At 38.2% G+C, this 25,664-nt stretch overlaps 1 long non-coding RNA gene across 1 annotated transcript; it reads right to left on the reverse strand.

Annotated features, from left to right (window-relative positions):
• Positions 1-19,544: 19,544 nt before the first annotated feature.
• Positions 19,545-21,109, reverse strand: LOC148184836 (uncharacterized). The gene is made up of 3 exons (XR_015772027.1): positions 20,987-21,109; positions 20,385-20,459; positions 19,545-19,885 (listed from the first exon to the last, which is right to left on the reverse strand). It is a non-coding gene; the product is annotated as an uncharacterized LOC148184836 (long non-coding RNA).
• Positions 21,110-25,664: the final 4,555 nt, after the last annotated feature.

Here is a 25,664-nt window from a genome sequence, read left to right on the forward strand (position 1 = left end):
TGCCAAAGCTTTCTTTTAGAGTAAACTCAGGATCTTTACTATTTTTGAGACTTCCAAGCTTCACACTGGGTTGAGTTCAGTCACAGACAGTTCACACAGCCCTAGCTTTTTTTCGAAAAGTAATGCTAGAAATATAGAAACCCCCTCCGATCTAGCTATTTTTATAGTAATTCTCCCAATGCTTCCAACTAAAAGATCAAATTTTCTATCTGATTTCCAGCTAAGCCTGTGGATCTCAGAATGCATGATCTGCTTGAGTTTATATTTGTAATGTCTTGATTTTTAATTTGATATTTTAAGGAACGATTGTGCAAAGAAAAAAAAACAAAACAAACTCATTCCATGCCTGATTTCTTTTTAAAGTTAAAAACACTTGCATTAATAAAGAGAGTGGGCTATCTTTGCAGATTGATTCAAGCTTGAGTCTGCTATTTTTCTTCTAATTAAAGCCATTAATCCACAAAGATTATTATGGACAGTAAATCTTTTCAATGTGAAATATGTTTCTTTGATAATGAATTGCCTGATACCTGAAAATCTATCCTTTGCTATTTTGTTTTTCAACTTGGCACAGCAGCCTGAATACTACATCCAATTTTTCTAATTAGTTGTCTGTACAGAATGCATTTTTCCCCAGTCTTTTAGAATTGCCTCTGTCAACTTTGGCCCTTCTGTCTGGATTTGAGCCTTTGCCGAGGATGTGCATTGCCCTCTGCATTCATTACCCGGTGAGGGGAATTGCGGGCAAGATAAGTCTGGATTGAAACCACATTTTTGAATCACATGTCACAAGCACCAAAGAGGAGTAAAGTGGGGGGAATGCAGTGCAGCCTGCCTGCAGGTTGTCAGTGTTTATGCATTCACTGTACTGATGGTACAACTTTGTGGCTGTCTGCTGTTGAATATCCTTTCATCTTCATCTCTCCTGCCTAGTGACGTTTGCTAATCAGCTCTGTCCAGATGGATGCTAATGAAGGAGATATTATACAAAACACTGTTATAAATTCTTATTCACATCTCATTTTCTTTTGTCTCACTCTATTTTTAGAGCTGATTTCTGGAGATGCAATTACAATCCTGATATTTATCAAACAGTAAACATCTGAAGGTGCTATTTCATGTTCACCCACTCTTATTTTTATCTGCCAGCAGCTAATGAACGAGTCCTGCACATGTTTTTCATGTGTCCCATAATAATATTGACCTTGTGTGGCATTTAAATAACAAACAATATGAAAAACATGTTATGTTTTTAGATATGCAATAAAGATGTCTTTTTATCTACATACTAGGGCAGACATTTTTACATGAGATTGTTTGTGCTCACACATGGGCAGCAGCAGCACATAAATATTCAGGACATCAACTGGAAAATATTTCAGGTTCCAATTTCAGGAGACGTTAGGAAGGAACAAGTGGCTCTGTGAGATGCTAATAAACTCTGATTACTGTCAGACTCAAATATTGTAGCTGACTGATCTTGGTCCCTAAGAAGCTGCAAGCACCAGCGAGGTTATTGTCAAAATTGGGATATTTATAGTTCATCTCTCCTGTTTCATTTTTATGATGTCAGTGAAAGACAATGTCACACCATCCAGGCCTGAAAAGGACTTCTCTAGTCAGCACACACCCTCACAATGTTCAAAGAAATGCAATGACCTTTGGAATGTTTATCCTTTTGCAAAACAACTGAAGCTGTCAATGATGTCCAGAAATAATTTATAGGGAAAAGAGGCAACAGGATGGGCTCACACATCAAGATTGGACAGCCTCACACAAAACTGTGAGCATCAGGCAAAGTGTAACTTATGAAGTTGGGCCACACTGTGGATACTTCCTAACAATGTGCTTGTGCTTCTGTACTAAACACAACTGTTTAAACTTTGGGTTTGCTTTTGATTCAAAAGATGACGTTTTATACAAAAGAACACTTGCTCTTCTCATGCTGGGATTTCTTTTCACTGCAGATTTAGAAGTAGATATCTCCTGAGAAAGGCAAAAAACTTGTATTTTGTGATGCCCTAACTGCTGGGATCAGGAGGAAAGGAAGAGGGTTAAATCCAATGACTGCTGTGCTCCTGTAACTAAGAAAAAAAAGACATGCTTGTTTTTGAGAAAAGTGACCTCTGAGGTTTTGAGGAAAGAGAAATGGGAGTACAGACAGTTCTGGTAGCAAAGACTGTGTTAAGATTTCCTGATTTCCCCCCCACCCCCTTCCCCCCCCCATTCTTTGGTTGCTTAAAACTTTGCCTGATTCAAACTTCTTGGGCTGGCCTTTTTGAAACCCAGTACCAACTTCTGTTGACAGACCATCATGCCACAGGCAGTGCTCATTGTACCTATCTGTCTCAAGAGCCAGGTGGACAGAAAGGATGACACCACCTTAATTTCTTACTTTAGGAATCTGTGATGGAGTGTCCCACATACTGGAAAAGAGCTTGGTATTATCATGGAAATTACCTCACTGGGGTCAAAGTGACATTTTGGCTTTCTGAAATCTGCCCCATATTTGAGCACGTAATCAGTAGAGAAATCTTGTCTTGCCCTGATTGTTCCCTCCAAACAGGTTTATGCTCCCCTGAACCAGCAAGAAGTCCCTCCCTTTTTATTTTTGGGATTACTATTTGTTAGCTACTGGCCCCATTGATTATTTTTATTTCCTCCCAACCCTTGTGCTCCACTGGGGGCTGAACAAGAACAGAGAGTGGCCAAATCCCCTCCCTGGAAGAGCTGCCAGCTTGAGAAGTACAAGAAGGCAACCAGACTGACGGATTTCAGGCCAAGGAATGCTCTCTTGCAACCTTTAAATTATTCACGAACACTCTTTGTAAATTATTAAGTTCCTAGTTCTTAGATTTAGTTCTTTGAGTTTACAGGATTCATTTTCAAATGCTCACATCTGTAGCTGGCTGCTGTTCATCTCACTCAGAGGATGGCAACTCAGCTCTTCAGAGTTAAGCATCCTAGTTTTGCATTCATTATAATTTTCTTTTGGCTTCTCTGCTCTTTAAAAAGAATACTACCAAGGGCAGTCAAGGGAGAGGGCAAAGTATTTACATCAGCAATTAATCATGCCTCAGACCACTCAGATTCCTCCACTCATCCCAAAAGTCTGCTCAATCCTCTACTGTTAAATACCAATTAATTCACTATCTCCAGTGCAAACAAAAAAGAAAATCAAATCTGGCTTTTTTCAGGACAAACCTGTGCTGGGATATTCAGAATACAACATCCCAAGCTTGGTGTCTGCAGGCTGAAGGACAGAGACACCACTCTAAATTCCTGCAGGTGAGAAAAGTACAGACATGTTCTTGTCCCTTCTCCTCTTTCTCTCTACATTGATGTTAATCAGTAAACAGCAACATTTTAGTGTGCTGCCTATCCACACTGCTTAGTCAGTATTGTAATTCACCTGAAAGGTCACTGAGGATTATTGTCCCATTGGAAGACACCTAAAGATTCATGCCAGCATTAAAAATGTGGATGTCATGAGCCACATTATAATTCATTGAAATGGTATTTTAGAATCTCTTTCTGCTGGGAAGGGAAGGGCAACAATGTCATCCTTCACAGCGATATTGTGAGGAAGAGATTTCCTGCTGTCAGCTCCACACATCCCAGGTCTCCTTTTGAAGCCTCCAATGCTGACAATAGAGAAAGGTACCACAGTGGGTTAGGTGGATTGCAAGTTTGACTTCAGTTGGCATTTCTTGTCCCCCTGCTTTCCCAGAGGTGCTGAGTATCCACAGCATCCATGCAGGGATCTGGAATTTTCTCATGCTGGTCTTGGGGCACATGAAATCCAACAGATTTAAGCAGGGGAAGAGCTTTCTCTAGAAGTATCATGAATGAGATCCTGAAGCCCAGCAAACTGCTGCTTCAGGCTTGGTAATGTAGCCTGTGTTTTCAGAATAAGCTAGCACTTCTTTCTGTCACTCTTGTTTGATGGGCTCTTTGCTTCTCCTAATTCTCTGTTGGTACTGACTTTTCTTGGAATATTTATGTCCTCAGCCTTCTCCCTGTATGTTGAGAATTTACTCCCAGTGTACCTGAAACTTGACAAAGGCTTGCCTCTCTCTCTACCTCTTGATGTGTGATACTTTCCTTGGTGTCTGGCTTTGCCTCTTTATAGCTCTTCTTCCAGATGTTTGCTACATACATGTCCTTTGTATTCCTTTCACACATGACATACAGCTCAACTTACTTCACCAACTGTGATTAGAGGGGTTTGGAAACCTGCTGTGACAGGTTATTAACCCAGCCCCAGAGCTGCCAAACTGAAACTTTGGTGCCTACTGTGGTACCTTTCTTATCTTTTCAGTGCATTAATTTCACAAACAAGTTTTTTTCCCATTTGCTTCAGACTCCTGAAAAATCCACCTATCTACCCTCAGTTGGATCCTGCAGCTGTGGCTGGCCTAAGAGAGACAGCAAGAGTTCATGCCCAAGCAGCATCAGCAATGCCAACTTTGATCTCAAAGAAGCTGCAAAGCAAAATGAAGAATACAGTAGAATTTTGGAGCAGTCAGAATTCCTTATTTCTGAGAATTCCTTCTCCACAATTTCTATATACATTTTGTAAGTTGCTTCTTCCATACACTTCCCCAGGGGTAGAAATCTTCATTCTGGAACACTAGAAACATTTCTCCTGTACCAGCAGAGGATCTGAATTTGCCTGTGACACATCCTGAGCAGATCCTGGGTGTGCTGAGTGAAGAGCTCTCCCTCCCTTGCTCACATTCCACTGGTTGTTGTACCTCTCTGATGGAGGATGCGGGGCTGATCAAGTATCCAGCTGCGCCAATCTGTTCCCTGTGCAAGGAGGAACTGAGCTAGCTGAGATCTAGCAGTTAATTTTCTTAAGATGTCTGGCATATATTGTCTAGGATAAATTAGGGACCAAGGACACAAGGAGTGCAGTGTGTCCAAGGACCCTCCACCTGGTAGGCAGGTGATGACAAGCGCTCTTCACCATCTGGGAATGACTAACCAAATCAAGTTACTTTGCTGAAACAAGATGTGTATCCCCAGCCTCAGCAGTGCCACACCAGGCAGAGGCAAATCTTTAGAGCAAATTCACTTTCTCCTTATTTCAAGTCTTAAAATGCAGCTAAATAGTGCTAAATAGTGCTAGGCAGTTGCACAGGCTTGCAAGCAGGCTGCAGCTCTCCCACGTTTCCAATAAACTCAATTAGTCAATTAGCAGTCCCTCCCCAGGGCTGCTAGGAGGATTTCTGGTCTGTTTGTACAAGAGTAAACAGTCTGAAAATCAGAAAACAACATTGCCATGTTGGTCAAAAGCTGGTATCAACAAACTGATTAGCCCCAAGCAAACAAAGCCTTTTTAGGGCTTAATTAAATTTTATTTATCTTCTGTTGATCCTCATTTATTTTCCACATCCTTTCAGTTTTTAGATGTAGATGGACAAAGGTAGAAATATGAAAAAAAGAAACCAAAATTCAAAAAACACATTCATGACATTTCATATTTTCAGTCTCAGAAAGTAGCAGAAAACAGGGGGGAGATTCTTCTGAAAATGCCTCGTTTCAGGCTTTCATGTACAGGCTTTTCAAATATGAATTAGTGCCCCTGTCAGACTATAATCTGAAACAAACATGTTTTTTAATATACATTGTCAGAAGAGATGAGAAATAATCAGAAGTCTAGTGATTAGAGCAGGAAAATACATGGATTACTAAACCATCTCATATCCACTCATTTATGTTTGTGTCATGATCTTATTTTGCAAAATTCTCAGCCTGTCAGGTTCTACTGTAGTTGTTAAGCAGTGTAGCAACTGCTACAAGAGTGAAGTTGTTAGCTCTTCCCACTTCTGAAGCTATTTGACATAGGATTCTTTGACAGAGCTGCAAATCAATCTCACTTAGATGCTGAACTTCACCTTGTTCAGACACAGACCAGAAAGAGGAATGAATATACAGGAGAAATTTAAACTGAATTAGTCTTATTTTTTTTTCCACACAACATAGTTCAAATATATTGTTTCTTTCTGCCTTCAGGTTACACAGGAAGTCGTTGCCAGGCAGGCAGCTGCAGAAGCTGTGTGCTTGCTAAGTGAAAAGCACCCAGCCCTTCTGAGACATCCTCTCCCTTCTGATAGGTAAGCAGTTGTACGCCCAAAATGAGAGTTTAAATTAATTTGCTGGTCTCTGCATCTCCAGACTGACCAGACAGGAAAACCTGGTTCACATGCAAGGAGGGCACACCAGAGAACAGTTTATCTGCAAGGCAGTCAGAGAAAGTGAAAACAGAGTAGAAGAGTAAAAATGCACAGGAGCTAGAGGTAATTCTGCTAACTTTGCATTGGTTCTGGCTCAAGGCTCATTTTGTGGGGCAGAAATGGTAAGAAGCAGATAGCTGGAAGTCCAGTCCCTCCACCTTTTTCCATAACTCCTCCCTGCCTCACTTCCTCAGCAGAAATGGCAGGGAAGAGATTTGGTGACACCTGGTATGATCAGTATGTTTTCTTCAATTTACAGCCATTTGATTCAACTGAATCAAATTTTTGCAGAGCCAAAAAAATTCAGCCTCCAAGTTCTTGTAGGGTTCCTTGAAGTGACAAAAAATAATAAGGTAAAAGTTTAAACTTCAATAAGTTTAAAAGCTGTGAATTAAGTCACAGCTTTGAGGATCATGCCTATTTGCTGCCTGCTGCTGTCAGAACATGCAGGCAGGCTTAGGACAAAGTGCTGCCTTGTCTCATAATCAAGGAACATGCCTGAAGGATTATGGTTACATATGGCCATGGAAAATCAGAGTAGAAGAGACCATCAGAACTGTGAGGAGAGGAGGACAGCATGAGAGACCTTGTGTGGGTCTCTCAGGAGGGTTTGGGATGGGGAGTTCCACCATGGCCACAGTAAGCCTTTCTCAGGTCTTTTATTTTGGCTTCTAGTTGCAGAAAAAGTGGCCCTTAAAGAGAGAAACTTTGAAAGAATATTTGATTGCAGTTATATAACAGGGCTTGGGTAAAATCCCCTTAATCCTCTCTCTCCCTAGCAGATGAAAACTAGAATTTATGAGAAACACTGTCAGAAGACTTGAGTCCAGAATGGCTCCAGACTCTCTGCTGACTGATATTTTTCTGGACTTTTTTTTTTTTCATTATTACCGAATTTTAAAGGGGAAAAAAAAATAAAACAGTAACAATCCATTTTTTTTACTTTTTCTTTCAAGGTAGAATAATTTTTCTGTTTCAGGCTTCTATTTACCTTAAAAGGGATATTTAAGATTGTTAGCTCAAAAAAAAATCAATGAGGAAGGGATCACGCTGTTCTGGCAAAAAGCTCCGTGTGCCTGAACTTGTAGAGATAAATGATTCAGTGTGGTCCTCTATTTTCTTGCCAGGTCTACCACAGATTTTCATCTTTTGCTGCTTGGCCTCTCTCTTTATTTAGGGTACTAATTTTACAGATTTTTTTTTTTTTTTTTTTTTTTAATCCTTTTGGCCTTATGGTGTTGTCTTCTTCAGGGAAAAAAGAAAACAACAAAAAAATCTTACTAAAATGGGGGAACTTTAGTGGCCTTCCTATAGAAAAAAAATCATCACACTTAACTTAAAGCCTGAAATTTGATCAAGAACACTTCAAGCCATCCTCACACAGTCATAGCAGTGGAGGGTAATAACAGTACCATTGCTACCTGGCCAGTGGCAATTGTCACTACTGGTGGCAGCATCCCTCTGCTGTCAGCTGGAGTGACAATAACCTATCATTTGCTGCACATTGGGACAATTGCAAAGTATATTTATTGCAAAGACAGCAAGATCACAGACTATTGTCAAGTTAAATACCTTTTCTTTTTTTTTTTTCCAGGCAACAGAAGTCTTGTCTATAATATTTTGTAAAAAAGGAAAGCTAAGGGCCCCTGGGTGCTTCTTATATTCCTGTATTAATCTTTCTGGCCATTTAGACACATCACTTATTGCGTCTCCCAGATGTTACGAATGGCCTAGAGGGCAGATTCAAAGTATCTAGTTTAGTGAGGTAATTAAATGTTAATGTAATGGATAATCCTATTTTTACAAGCTACAGAGGAAGACTGCTTATAGACTATACTCTGAGATCAACTCCAAAAATTAATTTTAATGAGGAAGTTCACAAGGGAAGCTTTTAGGACAGCTGCTTTACAAAAGTTTTAGACTAAATAATTTCAAAGTATTTTTCATAAAATTAAGAGGAGTAATTTACAATAATAATACCCTAGTTTGGGAAAAAATATATGCTATAGCTAACACTGATAATTGCAAAATAAAACCTGTCAGCAGAAAGTTGTTTGCAAATAGGAAAAGAAATAGCTATTTTGTCTTCAAACACAAACAAAAACCCAAAACATTTTCCAATTCTTGGGAACATCTGTTGCATGTCTCCCATTTAGTCTACTTTCAGAGTGGTCTTTTAGTAGTAGTATTTTGGTGTCTTATCTGCCTTTTTTTCTAGCAGAAGTCTGTGTACTGAAATTCAGTATTTTATAAGTAAAGATATCTAAAAAGCATAAGATGCTGCAATAATGGCAATGGAGTGAAAACACAACTGTTATTAGCATGGTATATCAGGCTTGTGCTAAGCCAAGCAGATCAGCTCACTTCACTGAGACTTGTAGGGAACTATGTTTTCAATTGTGCTAACCAGAAGATTAGAAGAACAAAAACCCCAGAGATACTAAACTGGCATCTGGGTTGCCTGCCTGCTTGATTTTTATTCTGAGGGAAGAAGAGATATTTAAAGTGAACAAAAAACAAGGTAGCTCCAAGAGTGACACTTACCCTTTTTCTTTACTTAAGTAAGGAGCAACTAATCATCAGCATTTAAGTTGATGACTTTCCTAGTCATAGCATGGTGGTGCAAATGAAGTTCAGATCTGAAGTAAAGCAAAATTTTAGTGAAGCCACAAAGGGATTCCAGTCACATTCTATACTGGGATATTGAAAAACACTTTTTTTAATACTATTTGGAAAATATCACTGATAATCCAACTGTACATGTTGGTTATCAGCACAAAAAATAATGAATGTGTCAACATGGAAATAGAAGCAGCAGCTATGCTGTATATGTAGGCGGGGTACAGTGCCAGGGCTCAGAGCCAAAAACAGCTACCCCTCTTGTCTCAGTAGCTGTGGACATTTGGGTGTCCATATTTTCCTATTTCAAAGCCAGACAGTTCTTCATCACGAAGAGGGCTGGTAAGCTTTTCAATAGACCTAATCAACACAAACCCCACGATTCCATTCTGCCTAGAACACTAGAAAACATTGAGGGGGAAAGTAGAATCCAGTCCTAAAATTTGTAAAGACAGAGCTATCAATTTTAAATAACAGTGGAACTTCAATTATTTTACTGTATGCCTTGGGCTACCTGTGCAGGCCTGCCAGCTGATTATTGATGGGTCCACCTTTTGTCCTAAATCTAGCTATGCATCTGACACTCTGAAAACTACTATTAAGAAGGAAAAATCCTCCTTAATTAAATTTATCAACCATGTTGAAATGTTCATCAGTGACAGAGCCCTACCTGGAAGGTGTTCTTTTTCTAGGTGAGTAAGGGAAATGCACTCTGAATTCATTTGGTTGGACTATGCAATTTACTAGCTCTATAATGTCCCCTCCCTTGGATTAGTCCTTTTGCTCTAACATTAAGAGGAATCACATTTATCCTACAGATCATTGTCAAACACTACCACAGACTCAATTTTTACCCTTTTACCTAAGTGGTTACCCTTTTGCACCATTTGCTGAAGCAATGAGCTCAGTTAGTGGGCTGAGTCTCCTTGTTTTAAAGGATTGGGGTATCTAAGGCTTAATAGTGTCAGACTTTCTGAAAAAAAGAATTAGTCACACTGATAGCTGAAAAACATCCTGGGAAGAATGCTCCCTTGGCATATATTGGAATAATGCCACAAAAAGAATGTTGAGATAGACTTATAAGCACAAGTTTTTATTTGTGGGGTCTTTGCCTAGCTGCCTCCACTGACTTCAAGGTTGATGCCAAGAACTCAAGAAGTTGATGATGGTCTTTCACCAGGCCTTTTCCATAGTTCTGATACTTTTCATTAGAACTCCTTCTGACTGTTCCCACTAATTGCACTGACTGGTGAACATTTTGATCAGCTGCAGGTGTTGCATAGACATCTGTTGTCAGTCTTTGCATGCACATCATTGAGTAATACTTATTGATTATTTGTTATTATTATCTACACTGAGGGAAATTAAAAGCTTCAAATTAAGGTCTATGTGAATGTGGCTATAAAAGAGCCAATTCCACACAGGTAGCAGTTGATTCACATGAGAAATGTCATAACGATCATAAAATCTCATAGAATGGTTTGGGATAAAAGGGGTCTTAAATATCACTTAGTTCCAACCTTCCCACCATGGGCAGAACTCCACTAGACCAGGTTGCTCAGAACCCCATCCAATCATGCCTTAAAACAGGAGGATTTGCAGGTGTAGCAGGTGGGAATAACAGCACAACAACAACAGCGTGAGAACTATAACAGAAAAAGTCGTACTAAAGAGCAGCAGAAAGAAACCATCAGCATTTCAAAGACTAAGGCACTGATCAAGGATAATGTTCATAACCAGAGGAAAGAAGATTTTACAAGTGCATATTTTATTTGTTGTAAGACAACTGAAAAGTTCTAAAATGGTGAATGTTAGAATACTTCTTACATCAGTTTGATGGCCACATTTTTTTGTTCTGTCTATTCTGTACCGAATACGCTTACAAAGTATTAAATGATGAGTACATTCTGCTCCACTTGAGGAAACAGCTAGTTGACCTAAATTCTACTATTAACTAAGCTGATCTTCTCAGAATTGGAAATGTCTGCAGAAACAGGGAGCTTTTTCTTCATGGCTTTGTGTCCTTGCAGATCATCAGTAAATTCAGGGAATATACCAAAGTTGTTACAAATTGAGAATCCCACATTTTGATCAGAAAAATCTCAGTATGAAAGGCTACAGCAGGGTTCAAACACAGTGAACTGTCACTATGGCAAACTATGAATCTGAAGGGAAAGTGGAAAATATCTTCCTTTCTTGCCTGCAAAGTTCCCTGTCCCTGTAGCAGATGGCTGAGTGCCTGCACCGTTGGATTGGTGCTTTCTAATAATTTTCCTCTCCATCCAGTAGGGCAGCTATTTAAGCCCTTTTAACATGTCTGGTTTTGCAGAAGAAAGGGCTCCAAGCTATATTTACAGAGCTCTTTGATAGCTTTAATAATCCAAGTGAAAAAATGATTTTTGGTGGATTTTGAGGCCATTGCCAGAGTTGTTACGGACTGCAAGAGCAAGGACAAATATGGTGTGGAATTTGTGAAGATTGCCAGAGTTTCAACACTTTTTGGTTGATGTAAAGCACAAAGCAGACTGATGGGTTAAGCGCTGTTAAAGTTTTAAGGGACTGGTCAAAGTAAGTGTATGTCTGTGAAAGCACAATAAAAATAGAAGCAAAATCTGATTCTATGGAAAACTTAAAGAATGCTTCAAAAGTACAACTAATTCAGTCATTTCAGCCTTCCAGATCATGGCTTTTCCATTTGCATTTCTGCCAGATACCTCAGCAAGAAACACTAATAATAGAAATTTCTATCCACCATAGTAAGAGTAACAACCAAACAACCTGTGCATGGTAACTCTGAACAGAATAAATGAAAACAGAAAAGTCTTGCTCTTATAAAGCAAAAAACTGAACCTTATTAGGCTGAATTCAAACCATATACAGAGACTACACAAACTCTACACTTTTTGCTATAAAAGGGGTGTTGCTGAAGTTGATGGAATTAGAGCAACATGAAATCAGCACAAAAATAGCATCAAGTGTGGAATGTAAAATGCACAAAGGATGGCAATACTATACAGAGTCACAGGCTACACATCTATATGGCATCAGGAGCAAACTGGTACTATCCACAGATGAGCCTAGTGCAATATGACATATTGATATCCAAGTCAGAAGTAGAACATCTTCCTTCATCACACTGCTCATGCCAGAGATATCACCCACGCCTTAATCTGGCAACATTCAGAAACTGAAGACCAAACCACTCTGATTTGTGATACTATAGCATTTTCAAAATGTTTCAGAAATACTATCTAATTCTTCCAGGGTCCCAGTGCAGTTAAGTGTTATCTTCATTTGTAGTGATTGGAAAAAGGTTTAGATACTTGATCAGAGCTGTCAATGGGAAAGAAAAATTCCTGATAGAAGAGGAAGCCCTCACTAGGTGCTGAATCTTCAGGAGCAGAGTCCTGTTGTTATCAAAGTGACTTGGCCATTCATGCCATGGCACTGGAGAACACAAATGATTACTAGCTTTTCTAAGACTGCAGAGTCTCACACTTTCAGGCTCTCACATCTTCCATATCAAGATTATTTGAATTTTTAGACCAAGTCAAGGGATATCTTGGAAATTCACAAGCTTCCTTAAGTAGAATTGCCAGGAAACAAACAAACAACTAAAAAACTAATTTCTCTTCCTTCAAAAGCTTTCCTTTACCATGCTGAGAAACTGTTCTCATTGTCTGGCAGAAAAAATAGCAACTTAAAAAGGCCTGATTTCATTCAGCTTGGGATCTTAGCACCAGCAATGCAAACAAGAGCAGGGAAAACAAATTCATTTTTTCAACCATAACAGTCCTTCTAAATAGTCCTCAAACTCCCTGTAAAGATATCTTGCATGTTACTACTGCAGTGATTTCTTTTCTAAAAAACCACTTTCTTCTTTTATTTTTAAACTGGATGAAACATACCTTAGCACTTGAGTACCTGAGAAACAGTATGAATTTTTATTGTTCTTATTGCAAATTGAGAATTAATATTCCAGTTTATAAAAAACAACAGGACAAAAGTAAAAAGTGGACCTGTCTCAGCATAGTAGGTAATATTGGAAAATAAACATATTTCCTTCTCTTTCACCTATAAATGTAATTGATACCCATCTAACCAGAGAAAAAAATATCAAAACATTCTTGTTTCAGTTGTGGTGTCTGCTCCTGTGGTTGTGTGTAACACAGATGCATGTTGCACATAAATTATACACAACCAGTTACTTCTACTCTCCTGTTAAGGTGCTGTAGCACAGTTTAGGCCTGGAGCATACAAATTTTTTTTTCCTCTCTTCAAACAATAGTGCCAAAAAAGCATTTTTTCATACAGCAATTAAACCTTGCATTTTTCTTGAATTTGCCAGACAGTTTTGATTTTAAATGTCAAGAGAGTTGCAAATCCAGAGTGAAAGAAAGAGGAGAATAAAAAGGCAGAGGTGAATAACCTTCTCCAGCTTCTTGATCAGTATTCCTTGCTGGTGAATGAGCAGTTTGAAAAAGCCGCACTACTTTCTTTCTTACCACTGTACTGTTTCTGCCCTGTTCTTTTGAATTTCACACTTCCATTTTCTGTTGCTCTCCTTTTTTTTAGAGATTTCCAAATAAGCAACAAATATAAATCTGTTGAGAAAGGTAAATAGAGCCATGAGGGTGGAAAGCAGTTATAGACTATTGTCCTTACTCCTTCTGCTCTTTCTACATTTTATTAATCAATATGGCTTACCATTCTTAGGTTCCTGAATACACTTTTTTCTTCTTGTATTCATCTTTAAAACAGTCTAGAGGCTGCACGCATCATCTGTTCTACAGATTGCATCTTGACTTTAGTTTTATAAAAGCTTAAATGAAATGTCTTGAATGAAAAGTTTGAGTCTAAGAGTTGTGTTCCCCCATTTCAAGTACTAAACCTTCATTTCAGGCAAGTGTATATATCCTCTTCCCTCTGTCATACATTAGTCATACATTTGAGATGACCAGACTGTTTAGAAAATATCTGAAAATATAAAAGGCTTGAAATGCACATAATAAAAGGGGTCTAATAGCCTAAAACCTTTCTAATCACACTAATTTTCATTAGTACAACTATAAAGAAATCACAAAGCCTGCAGAGGTGGATGTCAGATGCGTGTCTGCTGAGATCACACTTCTTAATAGTTTGCAATGCACTTTCTCTGTTCCCTGAGTGATGCAGTTCAAAGATAGCCTTAGAAAGCCTTTCTCAGATGTCAGAAGACTTACTTTTCTGAAATTTAGACAAATCATAAGTCCATTTCTCCAAATGCTTCTGGAAAACCATCAGAAGGGCTAAGGAAATGTGACTGGCACATGTGAGGAGTGGATGGCAGAGTAATTGCAAAACTGAAGTAGAGGGTTGATTAACAGGTCATAGTGACCTAAACCAAAAAAGAAATATATTTTAGGAGGCTTTTGAAGGCTGTTATTGAAGCTCATTTAGCTTTTTTTTTTTTCTTTTTCCTTTGACAGCTCTTGGAACTACTGTCTATAATTTCATCTCCATCTCTAAACAGAGCAGACTCACATGTCAATGTACATGATTCTCAGCAAAAAAAACCATCTTTTCCTGCTTCTTAGCATTTAATATATTGTTACAATCAAATAATTAATAACATCACTCACTCTTCCTTGCTCTTTAAGTTTTCCCATCAGACAGTTGCCTTGTTTGTTTCTTTTTTTCTTCTGGACAGATGGAAATTCCAACCAGTATGTGTACTGGCCAGCCTTCAGCAAAGGGAACAAGCACCTCTAATTTCTTTCTTCTTTGTATCTAGAATGTCCTCTGAGACAGGGCCGCCAGCCACCACTCCAGGCCCCACAATAGATCTTATTTTTCCTTTCTATCATGCTTTTAAAACTCTCTAGCTTACAAATTCATGTAAGAGTTTTACAGCAATTACTGAATTGTGGGTATGTGGGTTAAAAGCTGTAGACCATAGTCTTATTTTAATTACAATAGTTACAGTAAACTCTACTTTATGATAAAGAATTATGTCTTCCCAGTGGAGAGGTTTCAGTTGCCTTCCAGCCAGCCTCTCTCAGGCAGATCTTAGTCTGAGCCTATTCATTTATGAAACTCAGGTCTTGGAAATAAAATGCAAACAGTGATAATTTTTTTTCATCTGCAAACAGCAGCACAAACTCAGTATGAAGTGCTTTGTTATATAAGGAAGGAAGTAGGTAAATATTTCCTTCCAGTCCATGAAATAAAGTTTGGCATGCATGAGGCACAGCAAACACATCTTTAAAAGGTCTGTATCTTTAGAATACCAGATCACGTCAGAAGTAATTAACTGTTTATCACGTAGCAACAGGGGTTATTACAGAGCACCAGTTCTACCATAAGCATTCATACAGGCTTCCCAAAATCTCAGCTTGGAGGACATGCAAAAAGAAAGTGACCTTGAGGTCAGAAGCAAATTGCTGTTATACATCACCAAGGACAGCATGTCAAGTACCATATTTATGTGTGAGGTGGGAAGGAATTAATGAACAGAATTCAGACAGTGTATGTTCTCTGGAGCAATACAAATGAATGATGTCTTGCAGCAATTATTGAGCCAGACCTGTTCAGATAGGAATTACTAACATATTAACATGGTAAATGATTTGTTAACCATCATGACTTTAAAATGCATAACAAAAAGTTTGCATTATTTTATTCTGAGGCTTTTAACAAGTTTTTCACTTTCCAAATAACCATTCAGCTGTGAAGAGGTTGTTCAGCTATCATGAGCATTATACACAGTGCTCAAAATTTAGACTGCCAATGCAATATCTAATGTTATATAACAAGTTCCTCGGTATTTTGCATGAGGCTGACATAAATAATTCATGCCTGAATGTTCAGTTGTCAGTGCAAATGACACCCAGTGTCTGCTTGGTTTTACCACTTGATTTTTTAATTCTGAATAACCTCTCTTTACTGCAGGCCAGATTTTGTCACTCTTGCCCCTTTCACAGAGGATTCTACAAAGATAAATCTAATCAGTATCAGTGATGAAGAAATTTGGAAAAAGACAAGAAAAAGACATCCTTAACAGGAATAAACGCTGTAAGAAATGTCCTAAAATCTCTGGCACTGAGCTATGTTAGAATTTGTGAAGGAACAATTTGCAGTTTTAGGCACCCACTTTCAAAGCACCTAGCAAAGTGACTTCCCTCTAGTGCTGCCTGAAAGAGAAAATATTTTATTACGTTTTTTAACAGATAGAAAAATACTATGCAGGCCTGTGGTAGTGTAGACAGAGTACAAAATTCACTTTGTATTCTTTCTTGTTTTTAACTGAGAAGGGAAAACTTTTAGGCAAAGCTAAATTGCCAGTCATTTCCCAAGCAAATAACAAGTAGAGGATAAAACTGGGTGTTAAGTGTGGTGGTGGGTACCACAGTATCAAGCCATCTGTGCAGTTTTTATTACAATTTCCCTCTCTTTCTCAATTTCCTCAACTGCAACTGCTCATTTTAGTAAGACAAACATTGACATTTATGCTGAGATAAGTTAAAATCTATGCTGTGCTTTTGTAAAATGATGTGTGAAAAATCAGAAGACCAAGTTGGTAAAGTAATTTCACAAGAAACAAATGTGAGATTCATCAAGAAACCAAGTATAAAAAAATACCATAGACATAATAGAATTAAATTCCTCAAGAATGGAGAAGTAGATATTTTTTTGGTATTTTTTTGAGCCTCCAGTGAACATAAGTTGAAACCAAAGCCATCTGCATATGAGAAAACAATCAAATACCAGGTCAACAGCTTCCACCTCTCAAAACAGTGTGTGAGTCAAACAGCTCCTGCTGACCGGAATCTTTTGTGCAGTTCTGGGAATTTTTGTTCATTGTGTGAAAAGTTTATGAGAGAGAGAGAGAGAGAGAGATAGATTCTGGAATAAACTAGTGCCTGCCTAAACTTTCAGTGATTTGCCTTCATGCACCTCCAAGGTAATGAAGCGTGAGTTCAAAAGGTTAGATTTCACACAAGTCAGAGTGGAAGCCAAGAGGGAAACTTCACATTTAGAGCCCTTTATATATGAATGGTTCCAAAGAAAATAAACAAAAGAAATCCAATTTAATTTAGTTGTGAAGGTTGTCAACAACTGCTGCAGCTGAAGGGGCTTCACACATAGTTGACCTGACTACATTATCAAGTATAAACTGTGCTTCTGTTTGTTTGCTTTGTCCCCTGGATATGTACAAGCATGGTTTTCTGGTGAAACATTCTTCCAGAGACAGAGAAAAGTGATAATCAATCCTTCAACAGACTGTAAAAAAATCAATATTTTTCAACAAATCTGACACTTATTTATGGAGCTGTAAAAGGATTAAATAAATGGTAATATTTTTCTTGACTTATACATGACTTCCATGAATTGTAAAGCATATGGCTGCTTGCTATGTGTATGATGCCAACTATTCTGCCAACAAAAAATTCCCCTAATAATGAAGAACTTTCTCAAAGATTCAAATGCTTCTTGTACTCTCAGGAATCATTTTATTTGCTAGGCAAAGTTTCCTCCCTGCCTTCAAGAAATTTTCACTCCTTCTGTAATATTAATGTGATTTTTCTCTCCCTTCATTGTAAAATCTGGAAGGAAAGTGCATTTTGCTCTAATTTTTTGGCACCTGAACATTTAATTAAAAGACTCTCATATCTCTCAAAAAAAGCATTAGCTTTGGCAAGTACCTCAGCACACTCAGGAAATCACAAAGAAAATATCCTACTGTAGACCTCTGTTTACTAAAACTACAAGGGCAGACTCATTACCTTGCTTATTCTAGGTTTGCAGCGTTTTTAATTTTTTCACTGTTGCAAAACAGGGAACTCAGCTGTCGTATATGACTAGGTCATACATTCTTCCAGATGTCATACAGAGAGCACATATATTTGATATATTTTGATGGAAGTGGAGTCATCCTCTGAGCTAGAGTGTCCTCAGTCATCAGTATCATCTGTGAACCTAAATAAGTGAACCCAGGAAGCACTTTCACATTATCTTTCTGTGCAGTCTGGTCTGCCAGACTACTTGAACTTGTTCCCAACTGTGCATCATCACGGACAGCTACATTGGTGTAAAGAATTTGTAAGTCTATCTGGATCACTGGCACAGGTCCTGCATAAACACTGTATCCATGAGGGTCACAGCCTATCCCAGCCTAATAAGTCTGAACTCAGTAAATTACTCTGAAGAGCTTTGACTTCCCTCTGTGCATTTCCACTGATACCAAATGAATATTGCTCTTCTACATTTGCCTGTGAGAATGCCCCCTCTTCAGATGGAGGAACTTGAGTGGCAGGCTGGTAGCAAAGCCATATAGGCACACAGCATCCTTAGCAGAAGTCAGTAGATGTTTCATTTGAACAAATGTTTCTTTGTTGTACTTTCTGGCACAAGGAAGTGTATTATGGAAGCAGTTAAATTATTTTGCCTTCTCCCCTACCCCCTCCTTTGTTGACTAATTTTTTTAAAAGATTTTGAACTGGAAGTACAAATTTTTCATTATGCTGAGCCTTTCCTACAAGAAAGACTTAGGCTAATTCCAAAAGAAGGCTCAAGGGAGAATGGTTCCTATAGACTAATCACAACCTCAGGGAATTGGCATATCTATCTTGCATGTTGCTATGCCCCACAGATGCAATTATCTCACACCAGCTGCACAATTTATTGTGACTGTTAATGAAGGACTAATATATGTGCAGAATTATACAGTTAAATCCAAAAGCAGAGTCACATATAAAAGACCAGCAACATTTACAGGCAATTATTGACCTAGTCAAAATATATTTTTCTGTATTCCTGGAGACCTCACTTAAGCAATGAGTGATGCCACCTCTGTAATATTACTTGTGTAAGCAAGGATACTGGATCAGGTCCCAACTAACCAACTTGAAGCACCAACTGTAGCAGCATGCTGAAGTTGCAATTTAATGAAGTGTCAGTTATAAACTGCCAATTTAAAATGGATTAGGTAGTCAGATTCACAATAAAAATCCCCTCTGGGGAGAATCTTGGCCTACTTAATTCACAGGCATGGAAACAATTAAATTGTAAAATAACTCTGCATGAAGAAGTCATTGGAGAAATTGTTCCTGATATACTTTCTGCAAAATACTAAAAGTTTAGTTTTAAAAAATACTTATGTAAATATAAGAACTGAAAATGTCCCAAAATTTAATTGCAATATATAAGAAAAGGTTTAATGTGTCAGTACTCAGCTTCTCATACAAAATAAGACTGTGCAAATTTATCATAAACATCTTTGACACTTTCTCTTTACCTCCAAACTTTCCCTTGGCTTTCAAATTTCCTTAGTCAAATTCTTCTACCACCTCTGTCCCCCTCCTTTCTGCCACCCTTCCCGTGAGGGCCTGCATGTATTCTTGTAACAGCCAAACCTTTGCTACAATAATGAAGTTAAGTAAATACAAATTCTTCCCAGCTATTGGTGAGAGAAGGACAAATAACCTCTATTACTGAAATATATTGACTCTAGTCTGCATTAACTGGCACACAGACACATACATGCACAATTTCACCTATATGAAGTCAGACTTCAAAGACAGGAAATTGATTCAAAAACTTTATGGGACCTGAAATGTTGGTTACATTTCTTTGGCACTTGAGTACTTCAAATACCTTTACTGGAAAGACAAAGTAAAAGAAAATACTAAAATGCCCTTGATGTTAATGAAACAATTTTTTTTTTAATATTCAGAGAAAATTCCTTGGACCATGTAATTTACCTGAAAAATGAGAAATATTCAATTTACTCAAATTAATTTTCCCAATGTGTAAAAACACAAGGAATTCACTACAGATTAAGTAAAGATTTGGTAATCTCAAGGTTCCATACATTTTTTTTACGGATCATTTTTCATGGACTTCTGGGCTGTAGGCTATTTCATAGACTTGTAGACTTAACAGACTTCAAGGCTGTCATAGACCAGATGGCAAGACGTGAAACAGGAATAAGCTCTGTAAAATAAATGGCATTTGATATCTTCCACTTCAGACCATCCTTCATCCTGGAATAAAATGTAGATAGATATCAAGAGTCCTTCACAGCACAATATTCAAACAGAATACTAAAAACATAGACATTTTGAGTGGATCTTCTGGAGATAGTAGTTTCTGTACCTAATTTTTCAATGAGTCACCTATTTCAACTGGTCATCATATGTTCACTGTCTCCACTTGCAGAAAAAAAAAATCTACTGATCCTTGCTGAATTATTTAAGATACAAGATTTTTAAGAGATGGGGTAGTGCAGAAAACAGCTGGTATCCAAGAAAGACAGTCTTAAACAGGTATGTATGTAAATTTAATTCTTCCATTTGAAAAGACACCAAATGCAGTACCAAAAGGCAGCAGATTGAAGAGTATCTTTTTAGTCCAATATAAAAAAAAATACAATATACAAATTAAAACAAATTTAATCTATGGCATTAGTTTTCAAACTCATTTAGGCACTAATTTAGCATATGAAGTAACAGCTCATATCCATCCTCCTCTTCAATAGCAGACCTTGTATGTCTTAAATAGAGGAACTCCATGTCTTGTCCCTTAGGCTTCATCCAAAATTCTACAGATTATTTTGAGCTGTGGAAATAAAAAGTAAATTTTCCTCATTTCTAACACTGAAGGTGTTGCACTGTGTAGAAAGAAACCCTCAAATTTACCAGGACAAAGACAATAAAAAAGGGGGCATGATTTTCAGCCCCGGCAGAACCCTTGTCTTGAATTTCTGTTTCACATCCCATTTTATTTGTCTGATTCACTGGTTTTTTTTAATGTGAACCACAAAACTGGTTCACTGTTTTTGCTTTGTTTGGGCAGCATTTTTGAGCTTCCATGGTTTTGCTGTTGGCAGCTCTGGCCTCATTAACACCCTCATTGTTCATGTTGGCAAGTGGCTAAAGTTCACTTTTGTTAAATGCATCAGTCTGCTCACCCAACTGTAAAAAATAAAAATTTAAAAAAAGCCAAAGCTATACCCAAATATATTATTGAAATTAATAAAAAAAGCAAAGCAATCTAATGAAGTATCCAAATAAAGATAATGTAATTTTAATTTGAAAATACATTTGCAATGCTGGTGCTTTACCTGAAAAACTTGTACAACTTACCAGAGCTAAAAAAATCCATGAACGTTGACAGGTTCTGACACTAACGGTTTAAAACCTGATGGCAACGAACAATGAAAAATTCCTCTGAAATCCAGGACAATGGATTGTTGTTGTACAGCTTCCTAAACCAGAAACGGTGTCAAAAGGAATTTCTTAAGCCAGAAAGAAGCCATACCTTCCAAATGGAAAGTAATGCTGATGGAAGCTGATGATCTGTCATTGGGAAAGAACATTCATCTGTGTATGGAAATTCCCAACATCTACAAAATTTTTCAGGCTGTACCTCTTAGCCAGTGCTGTCTGTAGGTGTTGAAAGACAAGGAGAAAAAAACAGTCTTGTGGATGTTATTATCTTGCCTAAACCTTTCTAGAATAATGCAATTCTAGAAGAAAATCCTGTACCTTTAGAATTCTAGCCTTACCCATCTTTGTGAAACAGTTATCTTAGGGGAAGTTCAGGTTTGCAGTCCTTAGTGCTTGAACACTATCCTCACAGAGATCCACAAACACACAGACATAAACACCATGGCCACTATCAGGCTGGCAAGTAACTTGTCAATCAAAACCAGTCTAGCAAGAGGTGACACCAGGCTGTCAGAGGTGGTTTCAGGCAGCATGAGAAGTCTGCACCTTGTACAGCATGATGATAATGTAATGATACATTACATTTTAGTAATGATACATTACTAAAATAAAGGAGTCCAAAAATTATAAGCAAATGCAGCTACACAGTGAAAGAGAGCATAGTGAAGAGACACCTGAGCTAGCAAAAACCTGCAATAGCAAGCGGCAGCATTGCAGCTGAACTCCTCACAGACCTCAGCAGAGCAGATCTGGACACATTCACTAACATTCAGTAGTGGGAAGTGTTCAGCTGCATGTAGTGCTGCAGTAAATGAGTCACTGTCTCAGATCTCTGTTAGCTCAAACATCTCCATTTCATATGTAGACACAGGTGGGGAGATTAAATAACTATCAATTTAGACTTGCCTTCAGACATGCAACTCCTGTTTCTTTTATTAAACTATGAGAAGAACAGTAAAACAAACTAATCCAGAGGAAATAAAATTGCTCAGAGGAATAATTATAGCAACTTTCACCTCAACAGCTGGGTCACTGGTTCAAAATCATTCAAATCACTTGTGACTGAAAGTCATTACCAGTTGACTCCACTCAGTGAGCTTGTGCTTCAGGTCAGGATAATAATTACTGCAGGACTAAAACCACCATTAGTGGCTCCATTAGTAAGGAGAGAGAGAAAAAGAGTGAGAGAGAAGAAGTAGCAGTCTCAGTCTCATTAGTGCTGCTTTCCAACCAAGAATGAGAGGAGAAAATACTTTGAGGAATCCTGCACAGCTGAGGCCTGATTTAGCTGCCCAAACAAAGCACCATTTGCAATGCTCCAGGATATCTCACCTGCACTGCATCTGCATCTCCAAAAGGACACGGGTCTCCCTTGGACCTTATCTGTCACATCTACCAGTGCTGTGTATATATGATAAGTAGTCAACCTCCTCTTGGCCCTAACACTAGATGTCCATCTGGGGACAGCTGAGTTCTGCTCATTTTATTCCACCCTCCCTCCAATGCTTCCAAATTCAAACCGCAGCTTCAAAAACTGTTGTGTTATTAATAAATTGAAGTCTTCCATTTCCCCTGTTTTTTGTCTTTGACAACCAACAAAAACCACACAGATATTGGGAAATATTGTCAGAAAATATGTGCATATGAATGATGAGAACCGGGTATCCAGCAGACATCCACCTGGGGACCCATTTTGCTAAAGATTCCTTATGGCCTGACAGCTGCTGTTTAACACCAGCAAATTACCCGTATCTGGGATGGTTATTTTCCTTATAGAAAGTGTTATCTGAGCACTTCTATATCACAGAAACAAACTGAAGAAGCTGAGCTGAGGAGCTGCTCTAGGAAGGGTAGCCAGGCTAGGAGTAAGATTTATGATGGCTCAGTGTGTCTGGACATGCTGATGGCTCTCTGGTACATGAACTGCAGTGTAATACAGCTGAGCTAGGATGTTAAACCCACTGTTCTGTCAAGTCAATGATAGACACAAACGAGGCCAGGTGAAAAATATGGATTTACATCAGATGAAAGGAAAATCAAAACCTTTAAGAGATGTGTTTCTTATGTTTTCAAAAGAAGCTCTGTGAAAATACCAAGTATTAATGACCATGAATCCAGAGGGCTACAACTAGAAAGCATTTTTTTAAAAGCAGGGACAAATGTGTGAATACTGTATCAAAGATTTATTATAGAATATGTCTCTTTGTAGCAATTTCTGGTAGTTTTTAAAAATACATTTGCTTATATGACTGGATTCTTTATACCCAGATACCATTCATAATAACATATACTCATAATAGCAGGATGGCCTTATTAACATTCCATATTTAAAAGATCAGCTGACAGTTCAATTGGGTCTTTTAATATTGTAACAGTTTTTCTAATGGTTGCTATTTTAATTTCTCTGTCTCTTTTAAAATACCACTCTCTTAAATATTTATCTCTCTCTTTAAGCATGGTGTTTTAACCCACCATCAGTTCCTTAGATTTTAAGAGAAAGTTATTACAACACATCAAACATATGGGCTCATTTCAGCTCCCAGTGTACATAAAATTAGTCAAAATAAAACACTACCTCTTCGTTACCAAAACATGTGGCTCAGTCAGTAGTTTTTGCTCGGAAGTACTGTGGGATAATTTAGCAAGAACAATACAATTTTATTTTTTTTCTCACCTCACTCTCATCTCTGTAGATCACACAGCAGAAGCCAGAATTGCAAGATGAAGTTCACCATCTCTCCCTTGCTCTGTCCCTCACTTATATTTCATTCAAGGTTGTCTCCACTTTCAAGACAACAATTGCTTTCACAAAATGGGAAATCTATTTTCAGAATTTATATTGCCTTTTGGAATTACAGAAACAGATAAATCTTGCAACACTGGTGGAAGCAAAAACTTCAAACTATATAGACATAGTATTGAAAACCTGAGATAATTCTGGAGTCTTTTTCACAATAAAGATTTTTTTTGTTTGTTTGTTTCTATATGAGAAGGGGAAAAAAGCCTATGGGAGCGTCTAAGCTTATGTAGCCTGACCTTCTGTTTATGTAGCCTGACCTTCTGTTTATGCCTGACCTTCTGTTAATGCCTGACCTTCTGTTAGAATAGAGAGCACTTTTGCTTTCCAGGGAGTAAATTCAAGCACTGAGCTTGGGACCATCACTGAGTGGGTCCCTCTCCCCTGGCTGCGTTTTGGGACGCTACACACAACTGCTCTCATGACAATGTCCAATTTCAAGGTATAACTTGTCCCCAAGATCCCACAATGTAGTTATAAAGAAGACATATATTGGTTTTGCCACCTTCTATCCATGCAGCCTTCAATTGCTACTCCAGCAGGCTCTGCACTCTCAGGATCCTCACACCACTCCCTGGAGCAGATAAAATACACACTTAGATTCATGCTGTAAGAATTCCACAACCTCACATTACTTCTATTTCTTTGGATTGGAAAAAAGTAGACCAAATATTTATTGCATTTAAGGGCTGCAGGAGGGTCATGCTTAATGCAAATGACTCCAGTACCCAAATGCAGAGTAGGGAGGTGGCAGCTGCCCTGCCCAGAGGACAGCTTTCTGAGCAAGGGGATGCAGCATGGCATGGGAATGATCCCCACCCTGTCACCATCAGCAGCCAAGGAAGAAGGCAGAGCTCTTCCTCACAGCATTCACTTCACTTTCCTCCCTGGAGAAGCAGGAGCCACCAGCAGCCTCCTAAGTGAATGCTGCTCTTTGGGCTGCCAGTCTCCCACTCACATTGGCAGATAGTAAATCCAGCAGGCTGAACTATTAATTATGACCTAGTTAGTTTGATGTTCACTGGGATAACTGTAAACCAGAATTGGCCAATTCATGACACTTGGGCTGACTTTGAGAAGGATGCGAGTCCCATGGGCCCACTCCTGTGCCTGCCTGTGAAAGAACACACAGGATAAACAGATGCCAAATCAAACTGTAATTCACCAATGATGTGTGCTGGCATCTCATAGCTGTCAGAGGTTTCAGGCCAGAAAGCAGACCTTAAACTCAGTTTTTAAAGACAAAAGTACTACTAGCACCTTTATCTGCTCAGAAGCATATTTCCCATTTAGCACAACTCCACAACTGTCTATACAAACAGTGAAAAACTGAAAAGTAAGATTGAAAGAAATCTCTTACATTCATAAGTCAGGAATTATAGAGTAACTCTCATATAAGAAAATCAAAGCAAAAACAAGTCCTAACATGACCAGTTTTAAAAGAAAAATATATTTGCATGCACACGTGCATATGTTCTATTTACTCATATTTTTTCACAAGATTTTCTGAGTAAAAAGAATCCAAAGGTCATGTTGCTGGGGAAACTGAAATGATGGTGTAATCTTCTAAGAAAGTGTGAAACGTAGAATTAACACCACTGAATTGAATTTAATAACTCTGTGCAACATCAGACCTAGCCATAAATCAATATTTAATTTTCTCAGCTGTATTACAGATCAGTTGTAACCATTATATCTCTAGGGAATACAAACCATCCCACAGAGGGTCAGCCTACCCAAGCAATATTTTGCAGGATCTTCTAGTGGATAGATGACAAAATCTTCTTTCAGAGTTTG

Source organism: Pseudopodoces humilis, chromosome 2, assembly GCF_049639895.1.
Source record: "Pseudopodoces humilis isolate 2021_Gansu_Grassland_sample_001 chromosome 2, ASM4963989v1, whole genome shotgun sequence".
NCBI classification, from domain to species: domain Eukaryota; kingdom Metazoa; phylum Chordata; class Aves; order Passeriformes; family Paridae; genus Pseudopodoces; species Pseudopodoces humilis.